Source organism: Vipera ursinii, assembly GCF_947247035.1.
Source record: "Vipera ursinii genome assembly, chromosome: 8".
Lineage (NCBI taxonomy): Eukaryota > Metazoa > Chordata > Lepidosauria > Squamata > Viperidae > Vipera > Vipera ursinii.
Genome location: NC_139519.1, coordinates 13,339,451 through 13,359,348, shown reverse-complemented (window position 1 = coordinate 13,359,348; position 19,898 = coordinate 13,339,451).

The window sequence follows — 19,898 nt, the reverse complement described above, 5'->3', positions numbered from 1 at the left end:
CCTTTCACCTGGGGATGCTGAGGCTTGAATTAACAACTTTTTACACTTTGAGCATATGCTGGACTACCTCTGAACTAGTCTCTCCCTAATGATGTGACTTACTGTAATGGAGATATGAAGACAATGCAGTTTCCAAGTTCATTTGAACACCATGTGTAATGTGGGGATGTGTCTCTGTGCGAGCATGCGCTTGTAGCTGATGTATTGGGATTTTGTTTCAATTTGTCTCCTCTACATTTGTTTATCTGCCTCTTCAGTAACACAGAGAGTTGGCTTCAAGAAGTGCCAGCCTTTGTCAAAGAAAGAACTCAGACTATCCTTAGCAGAGTTTCCCCAAAACGTTTATATTTCAAGGGCATTCAGAGACAGACCCAGATTCCTGAGCCAATCTTCCCAGTTGGCATGTGTTCTTCTTTTAATCCTGATGAAGATAAACACAATTCCATGGGGAAAAAATACCAGCAGATAAGAACATGGGGCAGCTGGGAACTTGGAGGCTAAGTCTACAGATATGCAGATTGCAAGCACTTCTGTAAGCAACAATAAGGAAGGGTGAATTGAATGCAAGGAAAGTTTTTGTTGAGATATTTAAATTTAATAGCTGGAAAAGTGGGGTTATGCAGTGAGCCAGAATGCACAGTTGCGGTAGATTGACACCAGAGTGCTGGATTCTGCGCGAAGCAATCTAACCTGTGATTGGTTGCTATGGGTCTGGAGGGGGAATTTTTGTGTGCCCTGTGTGATCTGAAGTTTACCTCATGAAATTTACCTCATGATGTCCCTGCTATGTTGATTTACCTGATGATGCTCCTGTTTGCCTGACTAACTAGTTTGCTGTATATACAGTATAGTAGTAAAATATATATATATATTATTTAAAACGACAAGTTTGTGTCAGTGTCTCTGACTCCATTTGGACACCAGCTGCACAATTCCCTGACAGTTTTTGACTCCTGTGCTGAAGGCCAAGTTCAAAGAAACGTTGGGCACCTTGACCTCCATCAGTTAGCCTTCAAGATGTCTGAATTTTATGCAGCAGGTTTGAGCAAAGCGCTTGACCATGAGCGTATTGGAAATGTTGAGATCAGGTTGCAGACGTACAACATAACCTTACAGATAAAGGCTATTCGTTTCCCATAATTCTCAGCTGTTTCTTTACTATCAGACCTTCCCTTCCCTTGTGGATGCACACTGAATGGCATCCATTTTTGGTCCTTTCAGGCCCATTAAGAGACTGACATCTTAGGAGTGAGAAGCTAGTGGCTTTACAAACTTTCTTTAAAAAAGGTAAAGGTAAAGGTTCCCCCGCACATGCGTGCTAGTCGTTTCCGACTCTAGGGGCCGGTGCTCATCTCTGTTTCAAAGCCAAAGAGCCAGCTTGTCCAAGGACATCTCTGTGGTCATGTGGCCGGCATGACTAGACGCCAAAGGCGCACAGAGCACTGTTACCTTCCCACTATAGTGGTCCCTATTTTTCTACTTGCATTTTTACATGCTTTCGAACTGCTAGGTTGGCAGAAGCTGGGACGAGTAACAAGCGCTCACTCTGCTACGCGGCACTCAGGATTCGACCCGCCAAACTGCCGACCTTCTGATCAACAAGCTCAGTGTCCTAACCCACTGAGCCCTTGGAAACTTTCTTTACTCCTCTGTAAAATGTCACTTCCCATTTATTTACAACCAAAAGGAACCTTGTAAAAAATATTGTTGAGGGTGAGACAGGCGAAAAGGAGATGCCTATTAATGAAAATGGAGATCAATAGCTACATCGTTCTCTTGTTCTTCTCTCCTTGAAGTCTGCTCTTTTTGCATTTAAATCCCAAAACAGATCTAAGGATATCTCTAGGACAAGGCAGGCAACAGCCAACTCAACTAGGTCTTTTCTTAATGGCAGATTGTCTTGGGCAGGGGTCTTCAAACTTGGACTTCAACTTGTCTGGCTGAGGAATTCTGAAAGTTGAAGTCCACAACACATAAAAGGGCCAAGTTTGAAGACCCCTGGTCTATGGAGATTTTCAGTCGTCCAGGTCACAGTTGTCCCAAAGGTGCTTTTTTGGGAGGCAACTGAACTTTCTTGTGTTTCTTTGAAGTCATTTCACTTCTCATCCAAGAAGCTTCTTCAGCTCTGACTGGATGGTGGGGAATGGAAGGATTTATATTCCTTGAAGACTGCTGGTCATTTGCCTTCTTTTAGATAGTCATTCAAGCCATTTGGAGGTGGGGGAGGGGTTTGTGTGTGTGTGTGTGTCCTCAGGGTCACCTGAGTAATGAAAATGTGTGTGGAGCCTTCTTGGCATATTGTTTAGGAGAACCAGTCTGGTGGAGTGGTTAAAAGACCAGGCTCAAAGCTGGGAGACTGAGTTATAGTCCTACCTGAGACAAGAGGCCACCTGGATGACCTTGGGTCAATCCCTCTTTCTCTCTCTCTCTCTTTCCATCCTAGGAAGGAGTCAAGGGTAAATCACTTCTGAAGATCTTGCCAAAACAATTCCAGCCACTAATCCAGGTAGTCATCATGAGAAGGCTGAGTCAAAAAGCACAAACAAATGTCATTATTTAGTATGTTTGTCTGCCAGTGATAGCACCTGGGCTGTGTTTCCTAGCTTTGGAAGCTAAGCAGGGTTGAGGTTTGTGTGTCTCTCAAGTGAGCTTTAGACATTGTTTCAAAAGGCAGACATGGCATCAAGGAAAGCATGCCTCCCGCATGCCATAAAATGACATCGCTTTACCGAAGAGCATGCTGATCCTGTCAGATCTCAAGCAGTGGTTTCTCCACCTTGGCAACTTGAAGATTTCAATGCCCAGGATTCCCCAAGCCAGCCATTCTGGCTGGGGAATTCTGGGAGTTGAAGTCCACACATTTTCAATGAGCAACACTGTCTTAGAGAGGAATGCAGTGTCTGCCACATCACTCAACCAGGCATAGCTCTGTTTAGTAGGAACAGTTTCGGTGATCAATTCTGGCCTCAGATTTTGTGAAGCAATAGCAAGGAATGGAAAAAGATTATATATCCTAAATAGAAGGGACCTCAAGTGCCCCAACTGCCCTAACTTAACAATCCCATCCCCCTTCACTGTACATTTGCACAGAGACACAGGCCCAGGATACTGGGGCATGAACTGATGTGACAGTGGAAATACCGGTAAATCACTGCACACAGGGCATTGTATAATGCAGAGACGGGAAAAAGTATTCCAAATATTCTCCATTCTGTATATACACAGACAAGGAACCGCTTGGCAAAAACAGTCTGAAACAAAGGATGCAGGGAAAAATAACTGCAAGCACCAAAGACAATGTGTTCACACAACACTCTAGCTCATTAGATCGCTCATTATGGTTTGTTGAATGGCCGAGTTCACAAAACATACTAAAGGCCATGCTCTGCTCTCATGAAGGCTCTTTCATTCTTTATGTTCATTTTTAATAGATTTTTTTTACATTAAAATAGAATAACAGAGTTGGAAGGGACCTTGGAGGTCTTCTAGTCCAACCCCATGCTCAGGCAGGAAACCCTATACCATTTCAGACAAATGGTTGTCCAATCGCTTCTTAAAAACTTCCAGTGTTGGAGCATTCACAACTTCTGGTGGCAGGTTGTTCCACTGGTTAATTGTTCTAACTGTCAGGAAGTTTCTCCTTAATTCTAGGTTGCTTCTCTCCTTGATAGGTTTCCATCCATTGCTTCTTGTCCTGCCTTCGGGCGCTTTGGAGAATAGCTTGACTCCCTCTCCTTTGTGGCAGCCCCTGAGATATTGGAAGACTGCTATCATATCACCCTAGTCCTTCTCTTCATTAAAGAGATCCTTGGTGGAGCCGTGGGCTAATGCCTCCTTAAGTAACACCAGCAGGTTCACATCCCACCAGGCTCAAGGTTGACTCAGCCTTCCATCCTTCCCAGGTAGGTAAAATGAGGACCCAGATTGTTGGGGGCAATAAGCTGACTTTGTAATAATGCCGCTTGGGGTGTGTGTGAAAGCCCTAATAAGCAGGCATATACATAGAATGAAGGCTACTGCTAAGCTTGTAAGCCGCCCTGAGTCTTCGGAGAAGGGCGGGATATAAATGGAATTAAAATAAAAAATAAAATAAAAATTAAAGTAGAAATATCCAATTCCAGCAACTGTTCTTAAGATGTTTTAGCCTCCAGTCCCCTAATAACAAAAATAACAAAAAGGAACTACAAAAGGACAAACCAAATACCAGTCAGAAGCATAATTATGAGGTCCAAGGCTACTTCTGAACCCTACATGTACAGGTAGTCCTTGATTATTCACTTAGTGGCCATTTGAAATTATAGTGGCACTGGAAAAAGTGGCTTATGACTGTTTTTCACACTTCATACCATTACAGCATCCCTACAACAACCCTAACCCTAACCTTAACTTTTAAGGTAAGTTAAACTTTTCCAGAGTAACTGGGTCGTTCCCCAGAAAACATAAAATAATTGTCCCCACACCCTTTAACTATGCTGTCTTTTGTAGAAGAAGCCCAAAGTGGCTAAGTACATATGTTAAAGCGAACCAAATCAACCAAGTTGGCTTAGAACAAAAAAAAAAGTGCAATGATTAAGTTGGATTCAAAGTTTACGTATTTCAAGTATTGAAATCTTGATTTCAAGAGCACTGAGAATTTGATGGATTTCAAGAGTACTGAACTGAGTACTTGTCTTCTGCACTTAACTCGTTCGTTTCTTATCACAACATTTTCTGCGAGTTTTAGAGCAGCGTTTCCCAACCTTAGGAACTTGAAGATGCGTGGACTTCAACTCCCAGAATTCCCCAGCCAGCATAGCTGGCTGGGGAATTCTGGGAGTTGAAGTCCACGCATCTTCAAGTTCCTAAGGTTGGGAAACGCTGTTTTAGAGAAATGCCATGTCTTGTCCTTTGGTTGCTTTCGCAATTCTTTTATTCACTTTTTCCCTTGGTTGTTTTTATTTACTTGTCTTAGACCAGTTTGATAGCCTCTGGTTTTTTTTTTACAAGCAGAGAACTTTTGAGCTTCTTGTATGATTTTTAAACCTTTTATTTTATTCGTCGTTCCTTATGAAACATTTTGTTTTTGGATGGTTCGTTTCTTTTCTTCATCCTTGTCCCCACACCCTTTAACTGTGCTCTCTTTTGTAGAACAAGCCCAAAGTGACTAAGTACGTATGTTAAAGCGAACCAAATCAATCAAGTTGGCTTAGAACAACAACAAAAAAAAAGTGCAATGATTCAGTTGGATTCAAAGTTTACATATTTCAAGTTTTGAAATCTTGATTTCAAGAGCATTGAGAATTCCATGGATTTCAAGAGTACCGAACAGAGTATTGAAACGTTCTGAAATCAGTGAGGCAAATTGATTTTTACATGAATTTGACTGATCCTGGTCTGTCTTCCTGTGGTACCCTTTGATCCACTTCTTCCTCTTGTCAGGCTTTGAATTTTGTCCTTTCAAAGAAACTCCTTGACCCCCCCCCTTTCAATTTTGTGGAAAGGAAGTGGTGACAATCCCTTCCTATAACATTCAGGCTTCTCAAAGTGAAGAGATCCATACTAAAGTTATTCTTTGTTGCAGGATGTATGCATTTCCTTTGCCACCAGGTCCTCCCTGATAATTGGATCTCCATCTGGGACAAACGAGTCCCTGTGGCACAGCAATTCTCATTGACTGCTAGGGGTAGTATCCTCTTGGAAGCTCTCCAAAGCTCTTATCCTTGGAGATAAGAGTCTAGAAACAGATGGATGGTGGCAACTGCTAAGACACCTTGGGCAGGGGCTGCCTGGATTGTGGAAGAAGATGGGAGATTACAGAGAACTGCTATCAGTTTAGAATCTTTATCTGTGCATTCTCATTTCATATGCTCAATAACAAGCGGACTTTTTTTTATTGAAAAGTTTTACAATACATTTTTAATACAAACCCCCTCCCCTCCCCCTCCCCTCTCCCCAACCCCCCCAATCCTCCCCTCCCCTCCCCCCCTCCCCGACTTCCCAGAGCAAAATACAGGGTATAAAAATACAAACAAACATAATCTAAAATATGCAAACAACAATAAAATATTAACAAGCAGACTTTTTTTACACACTCAATAACAAGACTTTCTGTAAAAAAAAACACTCAAAAGAAAAGAAGGGAGGAAGTGAAGGAGAAAGAGATAGCAGGTAGAATTTGAAGGTGTCTCTTCAGGCCTTTTCAGTCCCCAGACCAAAATCCTTAAAGGGGTAACAGAAAAGCCGAACCTTTTCCCCTTTCCTTCGATTGCTGTTATTTATTCAGGATTCTTTATTGTTCGCCTTCTTTGCTAGTGGTGCATTTTGGATTAACAAGACAATATTTTGTTCTCATGGTAAGTGATAGACGTTGGAGTTGCTGGGCCATCTTCTTGGCCCTTCAGTGTTGCAGTTCCTCTTTATATCCAGCAGAGCAAGGTTGTGTAAGTTTTGTCACCAAGGTGTCTTAAGGTCTGCACTGTAAAAGGGGATGAGGAGGTCAGGGCCCGTTTGGGAAGACAAATTTGAAAGGATGAAACGGTGCCCAAAGCGAGGCTTAAGACACTCATCTGATCCCTTAGCACCTCCTCAAATACCCACCAAACCACCAAACCATGAATTATTTATTTTATTTATTTTAATTCCATTTATATCCCGCCCTTCTCCGAAGACTCAGGGCGGCTTACAAGCTTAGCAGTAGCCTTCATTCTATGTATATGCCTGCTTATTAGGGCTTTCACACACACCCCAAGCAGCATTATTACAAAGTCAGCTTAATTGCCCCCAACAATCTGGGTCCTCATTTTACCTACCTGGGAAGGATGGAAGGCTGAGTCAACCTTGAGCCTGGTGGGACTCGAACCTGCACTAATTGCAGGCAGCTGGTGTTACTTAAGGAGGCATTAGCCCACTGCTCCACCAAGGCTCTTTGACATCACTCTCTCTGGAAAAAGTTGGGGAGGGTCATATAAAGGATGTTGGCAGGCTACAATTATCCCTTGGAAGTGCTTTAAGTGGTAAATCTGATCATCCTCTTTCTCGAAATCATTTGTAATACATTCCAGCAGAAAATCTGTCTTGTCTTCTGCACTTAACTCATTCATTTCTTATCACAACATTTTCTGCCAGTTTTAGAGAGACGCCATGTCTTGTCCTTTGGTTACTTTCACAATTCTTTTATTCACTTTTTCCCTTGGTTATTTTTATTTACTTGTCTTAGAGCAGTTTGATAGTCTCTGGTTATTTTTTACAAGCAGAGAACTTTTGAGCTACTTGTATGATTTTTAAACCTTTTATTTTATTCATCGTTCCTTATGAAACATTTTGTTTTTGGATGGTTCGTTTCTTTTCTTCATCTTTGTAAACAGTTCCAGAACAAAATAGTCCGATAACATTAAGAAATAAACCTGTGCCAGTGTGGAATTGTTAACAAGGAATTGTCAGTGCAGCATACCAAAGCTTTTTCTCTTGAGATAAACAGCAAAGCACCCCCACCTATTGGCCAAAATGAAAATATGGAAATGCTGTTAAGATTATAAAATACGCTTATAAAATCAGGCAGGATAGGGTAGTGAGCTTTTAAGTCTTTCTATTTGTTTTCCTTTAGGTGCTGCATAATTAAAACAATTTCATGATGTGTTCTTATGCTTCAGCTCTCATTAGCTGACTTCATCGCATTTTCCATGCCTAATGGCATTGTGGTAGCCTTTTCTAAGTACACATACTGTATACAGACATCCAGTTTTGTCCTATTGTCATCTCTGCTCAAACAAGCTTGAACGTTTTTAGAAGTACAGTCTGTAAACTCTCAGACACAATTTACCACCAAGAAATGTATATATTTGCATATCTTAGTATAGTAAAATTCCTTGACCGTATTATTATTATTATTATAGGGAAGCAGGGGAGTTTTGCCCAGTCAACTGTTGTCTCTAATACAGAGTAACAGAGGGACCTTGGAGGTCATCTAGTCTAACCATCTAACCAAGCAGGAGACCCTGTACTATTTCAGACAAATGGTTGTCCAATTTCTTCTTAAAAACCTGCAGTGATGGAGCACCCACAAACTCTGAAGGCAAACTGTTCCACTGATTATTGTTCTCATTGTCAGGAAATTTCTCCTTAGTTCTAGATTGGAACTTTCTTTGATAAGATTCCACCCGCCCTGAGGTTGACCCCCTCTTCTTTGTGACAGCCCCCCAAATATTGGAAGACATTGGACATGGGCATGCATATTGGACGTGCTATCATGTCACCCCTAGTCCTTCTCTTTATTAGCCTAGACATACCCAGTTCCTGCAACAGTTCATCATATGTTTTAGCCTACTAGTAGTATTAAGTATAATAATAATCTCTAGACCAGGGATCTTAAAACTTGGCTCTTTTATGATTTGTGGACTTCAACTCCCAGAATTCCTCAGTTAGCATGCCTGGCTGAAGAATTCTGGGAGTTGAAGTCCACAAGTCGAAAAGGGCCAAGTTTGAAGACCTCTGCTCTAGACTGAAGACACTCTTGAAGTAGAGTTTCTACACTCCATACAATGTTCGCTGAACAGTCCATGAGACATTACAGAAGTGGGGTGATTAGAATCTAAAATCCGAAGTTTCTGGCTCATATTATCTAATTGTTAAAGACAATTGGAAGTTGAAGGCCACAGTTCTTCAGGCTACTAAGGTTGAGAAATACTGCTAGAGACAGTTAACTGTGGAATGATTGGAATGCAAGGCAAAAACTGGATGATGGTGATTCTGGCTATAGGGAGAAAAGATGTAACCACTACAAGCCTCTAATGATTTTTCTTTGAAAGCAAGCTCAGTTTAGGAGATAATTTCTCCTGGAATTCCTTGCTACTCAAGAAGTAAAACATAGTTTATTCTTATAAATGTAAAGAAAAACTGGGATGACCATACAGGCAGCCCTTATAACTACGGTATTTGTTTAGTGACCATTTGAAGTTGCAACAATGCTGTTGTATAACTTGCAACCGGTCCTTGAACCTTTGATGGTCATAGCATCCCTGCAAGCACATATTCAAAATTTGGGCACTTGGCAACCAGCATGCATTTTCAATGGTTGCAGCATCCTGAGATTACATAATCGCCATTTGTGACCTTCCCAAGGATTTTCAACAACCAAAGTCAGTAGGGCAAGCCAGTTTTGCTTAATAACCTTGTGATTCATGTAATGAGCCATGGCAAAAAGGTCACAAAATTGGGCCCAATTCACTTAATAACCGCTACAAAGGGAGGAAGATCAGATGTGAGAGCAATGCTTTAACTTTATTCCCATGTCTTGTTCTTTACTTAATAAAATTAGAATCTTGAACAACATGCCAGGCATGCATTGCTTGATTTGCCATGCCTAAAACCACTAAACCATTGCTTGAAGAACACAGGAAAATTCACCCAGGAGTCTAAGAAAGAACGGCACTAGATAACCAGCATTCTATCAGTGCTCTGCCTACTGGGCTTAAGATAAGTAACTAATGAAAACAAAGGGCCTAGTATTCTTTCCAGGTTGAACAGTTGAAGGAGGAAGTTTTGTAATAATACTCTTGTTTCATAAGTTAGGGTCATGTGATTTTTTTTTTAAATTTAGGTTTCCTTCCAGAATTACTAATTGGAAAAAAAAATCATGCATCTTTATTAAGGAGGTAGACTATCTCAGCCACTGCAAGCTTTCACAATAGTTCGAGGAAAACCAGCCTTCCTGTGGGAGACAAAGGCATCTAGTGTTTTCTCTCTCTTCAAAGACACTTGAACAAGGTGGTTGAGGAGAAGTGGAGTTAATGTGTGTTAATGCAAAGCCCTGGACTGTGTTGTGATTCAGGGTCAGCCTGTGGGTTCGGCAGTTGGGTCGGATGATTCAGAGGAGGAGGAGGGGGGTGTTGGAGAGGTTGCTGAGGGTGTTGGAGAGCTTGCTGATGAGAGCCCTCAGCCAGGCCCCTCCCACCTGGTTATGACGCAGACCCAGCTGTGTGAGCCTGACAGCGTGGATGAAGATGACCCACAGCTGGCCCTGTTCAAGGACGCCCGACACAGGAGGCAGTCAATCAGGAGTAAACAGAGGAAGGCAATGGGGCACCTCAGAAGGAGGCAGAGAGAAGCCACGCCCTGAACTGTTTAAAAGGGGAATGCGTGGGAGGGCTGGTTTGCTGAAGGCAACCATTTGAATAGCTCCTGTTTCATGGTTCGTGTCTTGTTTTTGCTTTGTTTGCTTTTGTGTCCATAAATTTGGCAAGCTTAGTTCCAGCCTCTTGCCTTCTTGTAAAGGGGTTGTCCCTGCCTTATTTGCAGGGCCGGTAGTAGGCTGGTACAGAACAGACTGGGAGAAGGACGCTGGGTTTCTGCAGGCTGCAAGTGAAAGGGAGCTGCGAGAATAACATTGCATTGATGAGGCAAGGGCATCACTGGAATGTCTTTATCCATATATTTCAAATTCTGCATCTTGCAAAGTAAATTCCCTACAGAATGAATGTACACCGTGAGGTCAGTGAAGGAATCAAAAAGGCACAAATACGTCTGGCTGTTTAAAGATGTTATCTGTTTTACTCAAGGATGTCTCAGAATTCAATCACACCACTTTTGACAACATTGTTGAGCATGGGGTGGGGGTGGGGGCTGGGGGCTGGATAATTCCTAAATCTCACATACTGCATATGGTCATCAGAAGTGCAAGGCTTGTGAGTTCAAGTCTTGAAAACCTGATCTTGAACTCTATTGAGTAAGATGTGGTTATGTATCTGAAAGCAGTCCTAGTAAGGATGAAGTAGCCAAATACTGACCCGACAATAAATGTAAGTGAAAACAGGTTCAAAGTTACAACAGCACTGAAAAAAATGACTTATGACCAGTTTTCACACTTATGACCATTGCAGCATCCCCATGATTACTTGATTAACATTTGGCTGCTTGAAACTGGCATGTATTTATGACTGTTGCAGTGTCCCAGGGCCACCATTTGCAACCTTCTCAACCAGTCTCTGACAAGCAAAGTCCATGGGGGAAGCCAAATTCACTTAACAACTGCATGATTCACTTAAAATTGCTTAATAATTAGGGGAAAAAAAGATCATAAAATGAGACACAACATTTTCCTCATTTAGAAATGGAAATTTTGGGGCTCAATTGTGACCATAAGTCAAAGACTACCTGTAATTGGGTAAACGCTAGAATGTGCTCTTTTTGAAAGAAATGGATTATTTTAAAACAAATCTGTTGTTTTACAGTGGAGTTGAATTATTGATTAGATAGGAGAGGTCAGGGAAAGAAGAAACGCTCCTGATTTTTAACTGAAGGCACAAGAGCCCATCTGCACGTCTGACTTCTTCATACAAAGCATGCCCTTGACCTCATCTAGACTGAGTTTCAGTGGACCTTAAGAAGCCATTTATTTCATGTTTATTGGGCTGTTTTGGTGATTGAGTAGTTTAAATACTACTATCCTGAAAATGGATTTCAGCAATTAAAAGTAAAGTATCATCTTCAATGCTAACATTAGTCTTATGTAATGGTGATTGGCAGTTCATTATTTCTCTAAGTCAGCCACTGGCATTTAGCAAAAGAATAATGAACGCTTAGTTCTATTTTCAAAGATGTCATATAGATGAATGAGATGCTCCATGATAAAAGCCAGAATTGGTTTCCTCCATACTTGGTCTTGATGCACACCCCATTTCTGCAACTTTTTGCCTCATCCTTCCCTCCCTCTCTCCCTTCCTTTCTCCTCTTCCTCCTCCTTCCTCTTTCTCCTCTGTCTGTCTCCTTATTTGTGAAACACTCAGCTAGACTAACTCAAAGACTTCCCAATTGTACTCTATTGCCAAACCTCATTTTCCTTTACCTTTTGAAACAAAGGTAAAACTGTGCCTGAATCCGGGTTGTTTGCTTTTTCAAGATGTATTATTGAACTTTGTCCATCATCAACCTCAGTCCATCTATGTTGGAGCTTAATGTTTTAGCAAACATATTCAGAAATCCAGGAAAGGGTATATCCTTACACAGGGAGACAAAAAGGAAGCATTAAAGTTATTGCAAGGTCTCATGGATTGTTGACGGATGAAGCAAAACAGACAGTGAAGTCCTGGAAAACATATTTTCTCTGTCTTGCTTCCTTCAAGACCAGGGGTGTCAAACTCACAATGCCACATGACGTGTCACGATGTATCGCGGATGTTTTTGCCATTGCTGGCAATGGGGTGGGTGCAGTTTCACTATGATGCATCCGGCCCGTGGGCTGACAGTTTAAAATCCCTGTTTTAGACATACACACACACAAACACACACACACACACACAGACCGCATTCATGATTTCAGAGATTTCACATCTCTTCCCATAAATCTCTTCATCTGATAGGCAGATCAGTGGGTAGGTTTCCCTACTTATATACCCTGTCTTGCATGGATTGCAAGAGAACATAAATCTATTATAGTACAGAGATGTTGCTACCCTACAGGAGCTTCAAAATTCATGTCTCCCCTATTTCTTCTTTTCTTTAGACTAGCCCAGGGGTAGGCAACCTCGGCTCTTTTATGACTCATGGACTTCAACTCCCAGAATTCCTGAGTCAGCATAGCATAGCATAGCTGACTCAGGAATTCTGGGAGTTGAAGTCCATGAGTCATAAAAGAGCCGAGGTTGCCTACCCCTGGACTAGCCAAACCCAAGTCCTGCAGCCGTTCTTTGCACATTTTGGTCTTCAGGCCTTTGATCATCTTAGTTGCTCTTCTCTGAATTTTTTCCAAACTCTCAAACATCTTTTTTTGTGATATGGTGACCAAAACTGCCTGCAGTATTCCAGGTGTGGTCTTACTAGGGTTTTATAAAGCGGCACTAATACTTCACGTGATCTTGATTCTATGCCTATCTTAAATTGAAATGAAACGTGAAATGTATTTGTTCACTTCTCTGTGCTTTAATCTTCCACCATACCTGCTCCTAATAGAAGTCCTTAACATTTCCTACTTTATATTTCTAAGAAACCATCTGTTTGGAACATGTCCAAACTTTACATTTATACTGCGTCGAATTTGAAGCCTCTCAGTATTTATGTCATTGGCAGATATAATATTATTCTGAAATGGAGAATCAAGATTTGGGGGACTTACTAACTCCACTGTTTCAGAACTCTCCATACCAGAACAGGAAGTACCTTCAACTTGGGCTAATTGAAAAATGTTAGTACACCCAGGTTCAAATGAATAACTGCTGCCCCTTTAATTCTTGGCCTCTGTCCAGGGTCCTGAAATGTGCAGACTCAAATTCTGGTGCTGATTGACTTACTGATCACCCTCTCCTTGCTCCAGTCCTTGACTTCCAGTTATGGGCACTTTTACTATGAAAATATGCACGTTTAACCTTAACTAAGAAGTTTAAAGCTACTGACTAACTCCGCCCTAGATAACCTAATTTAAGTTTCCCCAACTTGCCGCCTTCCACTTCTGTTTATCTGGAATATAGTTGGGCTGTCTTCTGATGAGATGGAATTTACAAACTAGGATTAAATCATGGCATTAACTGGCGAGAAAGACTCACAAAGGCTACTATGTTTTAGATTTGACTGTCCCTGTAAGACTGTTAGAATGACAGAATTATTCTTAAAAGGGAAAGAGGGAGGAAGAGGAGACTTTTCTGGCAGGTTTTGGTTTTGGGGTTATTTTTTTTTATAGAAAAAAATTATGGATAAGCCACCTTTAGCAATTTGATGGCTTGCCACATGGGGGAGCAGAAGCAGCTTCTGAAGGATAGCAAACAAAGTCTTGGTATTAAAAGAAACTCTTATAAAGACCATTGAAATGAAATCATACCCACAATCTTTATGAAAAAGGAGGATAGAAATGATAAACCCCTATAAATTAGTTAAATTCCAACCGAGTACAGGTATTAGATGTGATCCAGCTGCTAGTAGTTCAACACTGGGCTGTAGTAGTGCTACAACTTACTTTAGAAACCCTAGTATCTGAAGGTCTGAAAATACTTGTTGTCTGGGTTGTTTTTAACCATCTCTCAAGATCGAGATATCTGCACAGTACAGAGAGGTGGGTGGGGTAAGCAGAGGTTAAAATGATTGCTCTTTCTTCCTTTTCCTTGTCCCATCTGGGTTCCTTTTCTCTGCCACCTCCGTTCTTTTGTTCTGGTGTTTTTGTATTATTCCTTGGGTTTAATATTTTTTTTTTATTGAAAAGTTTTATAAAATACAATTTTCCTTTAAAAAAACCCCCCTTCCCCCTCCCTCCTCCCCTCCCTACCTCCCCCCTATCTCCCCCCTCCCCCTCCCCCTCCTCCCTCCCCTACCTCCCCCCCTCCACTTCCCCTCCTCCCCCCTCCCCCCCCGACTTCCCAGAGCAAAATACAAGGTATATATCTAAAAGGCAATCATAAACAATCATATACTAACAATTATAAACTCTAAAATCCATCACTCTCTAGCTTGTATATAGTAAACCAATCCTTAATAATACTAAATATATATAAAAAACTAAAATAAAAGAAAACTAGCATCATTCCCATCTATGTTCTTCCACAATTCACTATTACCTTAACATATTCTCATTTGCACATTAATAAATAGTTCTTACACAAATTAACCCACATTAACCCACAAAACTTTCTTCCTCTTCCTCTGTAGTAAGTTGTCCATTAATTCCAAATTAAAAAAAAAATCTATTACCATACATAGCATCCCAAAACTTTTTTTTTTTAAAAAAAACACAACTACCACTTAACTATAAATATTTTGTGGAAGTTCCATAGATTTCTACTGGTCTTATTTTTTTTTCTTTTTTGAGCGTTTTAAGGCAGCACGCGTCACCCTCTGTTCTCTAAGATCATCCAAAAGAGTTGCAGCTTGAACTCCTCCTGTACCCTTCTCGTCTATCTGTGCATCTTCATCCTCTTGATGTTCTCCTTCTCCAGATCCCTCTGCAGCTTCCAGAAGTGTTGATGGGGTTACTTTCAAGACATTATTATAAAAATCATGCGCTTGCTTCACATTACTCAAACAGTACCTTTTGCCATCATACATGAAGCTCAACCCTTGGGTTTAATATTTTTAATAATTGTAAACCGCCCTGAGTCATTGGAAAGAATAAGAGAGAGATGGATTCTTGCTATGCAAAACAAACAAACAAACAAACCCCAACCCTTTGAATTAGTTACAATTCCAAGTGAGTACAGACATTACGTTGCTACTAGTAGCTCAACGTTGGGCTGCAGCAACGCTACAACTTGACATATTTTATTTGGGTCTTTGAAATAAGCTGTTGGCAGAGCATATCCCTGGCATGGATTCCCAAGTTTAACCCAATGGGTCACCAAGAAGGAAAAGATTCTTGTTTCTAATTCTCACCATAGGTTGGAAGAGCTCTGAACCTTTCAAAGGGTGTGAGGAATTCATATTCCCCATGCTGCTGAAATGTATTGCCTATCAAAATCAAGAAATAGGGTTAAATCTCAGTTCTGCCATTATAGACGAGACCCTATCCATTTGGAGGAATTGTGCCAGTCCCTGAAATTTTCAGACTCCCCCCTCCACTGAAAAAGAAGGCCCTAGCCCCCAAAAGTTTACCTACTACTGATTTTGCCCCTATAAATTTTGATATACCAGCGCTGTAAATTATTGGTTGTGATTGCATATCACAACCAGTCACTCAGCCATTATCCAAGGGGAATTACAAATCCCTCTATGCCAAGAGTGCCTGATTATGGATAACTTAGTCAGAGAAGGAAAAGCTATTTTTGACATGTTCTCCAATACAGATCCTGAATTGGTGGATACAGAAAAAAAATAAAAATAAAACAGATACATGCAAATAAATTAATTAATCGACTGGAGTACAGTCAGAAATAATGATGATGCCCTTTTGTGATAAATTTAGTTAAACAAATTCCCAGGCATCTCTCGGGAAGGTTACAAGAACAATAATCGTCAAAATATCAATACATTTTCCAATTGCAACTAAGGGTGGTTTATTCCTTTGATTTTAGATGCCACTTGTTCACCTTCCTCTTCGCTTCTTGTAGAATGAGCTCACCCCAATGCTGTCTCTTTCAGGACTCCGCAGGAAAGAAAAGGGCAGAGTCTAAGGCCAGCTGAGTCACACTGATATATTTTTATTTACTTATTTATTTATTTATTTTTATTTTAATCCCATTTATATCCCGCCCTTCTCCGAAGACTCAGGGCGGCTTACAATTTAAGCACAAACCAATGTGCTTAGCAATGTAACAGTTCTCTTGAGTTACAAATGGTAATTTGTGGCCATTCTTTTTTTTCTCCAACCACAAAAATGCCAAGGACACAGTGGGGCACACACAAATGGTAGAGACCACACCAGATTCAAAGCTGAAAGGAAGAACTTTTGACCATTTGCACATTCAGTTCAGCGGCTGAGAATTCTTCTTCTCTTCTCCTCCTGTGAAGATCCATGGTGTCAAATAGTGGAAGAGTGATAAAGGATGGGGAAAGGGAAGAGGAAGAGGAAGGGGAAGGGGAAGGGGAAGGGGAAGGGAAAAAGGACAATGGGCATGCTGAGGAGGTATGGGGAATCCCACAGAATGTTTATTCAGATGTCAACTCAGTGATTGTGTTCACATTTCACAATAAGTAACACTGCAGCTGTTTGGTTTTGGCTCTGCATGTTGTATAAACTAACCATTGTGATTTTTTTTAAACCATGGTTGATCAAATAAGATGCCAATCGCTTATCATTCAATAAAACATTAGTTTAACAATGGTTTAGCATGAGATTCAAGCAGGGGAGATCCCTTTGCTTCAATGAACCTCTTTCACCAGCATATAGTAGAGCTTGAAGCATTAGATTTATAATGGGGAATCTCCCAAATCAACACACTGGGGATGTGTGTGTGGTCTCCTAAGCTCCTCACCCATCACATCTTGCAGACGTTGATCCTATTTCTCAACCTTTGCTGACATCACTAAACTCCTTAACCAATCGTTAAGTTGGAGAAAAAGATGGGGTTGGGATTCTAAGCTGTTTGGAAGTTCCATTGATCCATTCTACAAGTCCATCAAGCTATATGGTGGATTGATTATGTCTCAATAGGTTATGCCCTCTCTTCCGGTGTGATTTGAAAACAGTTCAATTATGGTTTTAAGATAAGGTGTGAACTCAACCAATTTTGATTTATCTAATACATGACAGTTAAAGAAACCATGATTTAGCATCATGCATGGAGCCCATCGCTTCTCACCAGAACAATGTGTCCCAACCTGTTGAGTATCTCATTAGCAGGTTAACCTTACACTGTATTTTCTTCTCCTTGATGTTATCTAAATACAGTACAGGGGAAAGACCATATGGCAGGTGTGATTCTTCCATGACTTTTCCTGTCACCTCAACAGGTGAACAGTTCACACCAATGCAAGGTCACCCCACACTAAAGACTTCTGTTTCATACCTCCATGGAGGAGAAAAGGAGAAAAATATGCAGCTGTAAAATCTCACACCATTTAGTTTCACAACTGTTTCTGAAAGCCACCCAAGAAGGAAACTCTGGGTTAATATGACCAAGGCTAGGCCATGATAAAAAACAAAGAGTAAATTCATATTTCATGTCAATGAGCAGCAGTAAATGAAGAAAAGAAATTATTGACTTGAGAAACTACTAACAGTTCTCCTTGGGAGATTACACTGAATTTGCAGGAACTGGAAAGAAGAAAAGTCCACGGAGAACATGTTATGATTCATCCTTTGGCACATTCCTCAATGGTGCTAATACCAAACCTGCAGATCTCTTTCCAGTTTTGTATCAAATTTAATTTTCCACCCATAACTCTTCTGATTTCTGAATACACATTGTTGTATTCCTATTGCCCAAATTTTTCCAGGACATTAAAGACTGTTTGCCATATCCATTTCCTTACCTAAAATTCCCTAAAAGAGATCTTGGCTCAAGATCTTGCCAAAAATTGGATTCATTTTGAAAGCGCTCATTTTAATGGACATTCAGACTGTTGTTGTTTTTTTAACATCAAGGAGTTGAAATCCTCAGCTTATTAATTTCTATATTATTGCGTTACTCTGTGCCGTTTCTGTCTGCACGACACCTGAGATTGGTTATTTAAGAATTATCGGAATAACTGGGGTAGCAAGTCCAACAGAAGCCAATTAGATGCTATGACCCTATTATCTTTCCTTGGACAGAGGAGTGTAAATAACATTCTCAACCAGGAACGGTTTGGCTGTACAGTTACTACAGTTAACTGCAGGATCTGGAACAGCTGATCTTTTTTTAAAAAATAAAGAGAGCAAAGGAGAGAAGTGACTTCATTATTTCACTGGTATGCTATGACCGACAATGCAGCTTGCAAGCCTGTGACTCTGGCATTGCATTTTTGATTATTTATTGGCAGTACTGATTTAGATTTTTAGACAGATTTTCTTCTCTCCTCTTCCCCTTCCCTTTGCCAGCGGGCACTTTTATTTTATTTTATTTGGATCTTCTCACCAACTCACCCTTGGAATGGAAGGGTAGTCCTTGACTCACGACCACAATGGAGCCCGAACAGTCCTGTTGCTAAGTGAAACATTTGTTAAGGGATGTTGGGCCCATTTAATGAGCTTTCTTTCCACAGTTGTTAATTGAATCACTGCAGCCTTTGAGAGGTTTCCCTTCTTACACCGTTAAAAAAAAACTTGTTGATTCCTACTGCTTGCTTCCTCTTTTTCACCAACTGCCAATATGCCCTTATTCCAGGAGAGCTGCTTTTTTCAAAATATTCGATGAGGTGTTTTCTGAAAATCCAAGTATGTAATAACAACACTGACGGGACAATCTCTGGCCACGTGTCTGACGGTCCAATCCGTATCATCTAAAAAATAACATGATCATAACAACCACGATCATTCGATTTATGCCTCAAAGAAGCCCTTATGTGCGTGTCCCAGAAAGGGATTAAAGGAACAAAGATTGCAAAAGCTGCAGGACAGGAAATAAATGGTACATTAACTTTTGCAGCCAAGAACAATGAACTCTATTACGATGAAGTAAAATTAAAAGGATTAAGAGAGCAGCATCAACAGACAAGTGACAAATCAAGCGTAGCCCCTCGTGACTTAAGTGAAAACAACGCAGAAAACCCACAAGTTTTCTAAAAAAAAAAAGTACTTTGCTTTTACAGTTTCTTTCAAGGGAGAAGAAAAATTATGGGAAATTAGGACTTGAGGAGTATTGACTGAATAATTAACCAGATGCCCTGCCTTCCCTCCAGAAGCTCAAGGCCATCAGATTGTCCTCAACTTATGGCTACAATTGACATCAAAATTCCCATCGCTAAGCAAAGTGGTTGTTAAGTGAATCGTGCCCAATTTTACCACCTTTTTTTGCCACGGTTGTTAAGAAAAACGCTGCAATTAAGTGAATCCTGTGGCTGTTAAGCAAATTCTGCTTCTCCCGCTGAAGTCAGAAGGCAGATGGGAAGGTTGCAAATGGGGGTAATGTAACCTTGAGACACTTGGAGTGTTCTAAATACATGCTGGTTGCCAATCACCTGAGTTTTAATCATGCAACCGTCGGATGATGCAATGGTTGTGTAAGGACCAACTGAAAGTCACTTTGACAATTGCGCTGGGAATCAAAAGGACAAGGCTTTCTCTTGTCACCCATCAGTTCCCAAAACCAAGAATGATCCATCTGCTATTTAAACAAGGAGGCCTCCATCTCCCTCCGGGTAGGTATACTGTAAATCAGGGGTGTCCAAGCTTGGCAACTTTAAGACTTGTGGACTTCAACTCGCAGAATTCCCCAGCCAACCATACTGGCTAGGGAATTCTGGGAATTGAGGTTCATAGGTTTTGTTGACAACTGGCTAGGCACTTTTCTTGACAACCAGTTTATAATTTCCTTCCTGCTTCCCCCCCCCCCCAATTTCCTAATGTTATCCACAGCCTTAGAATCCCT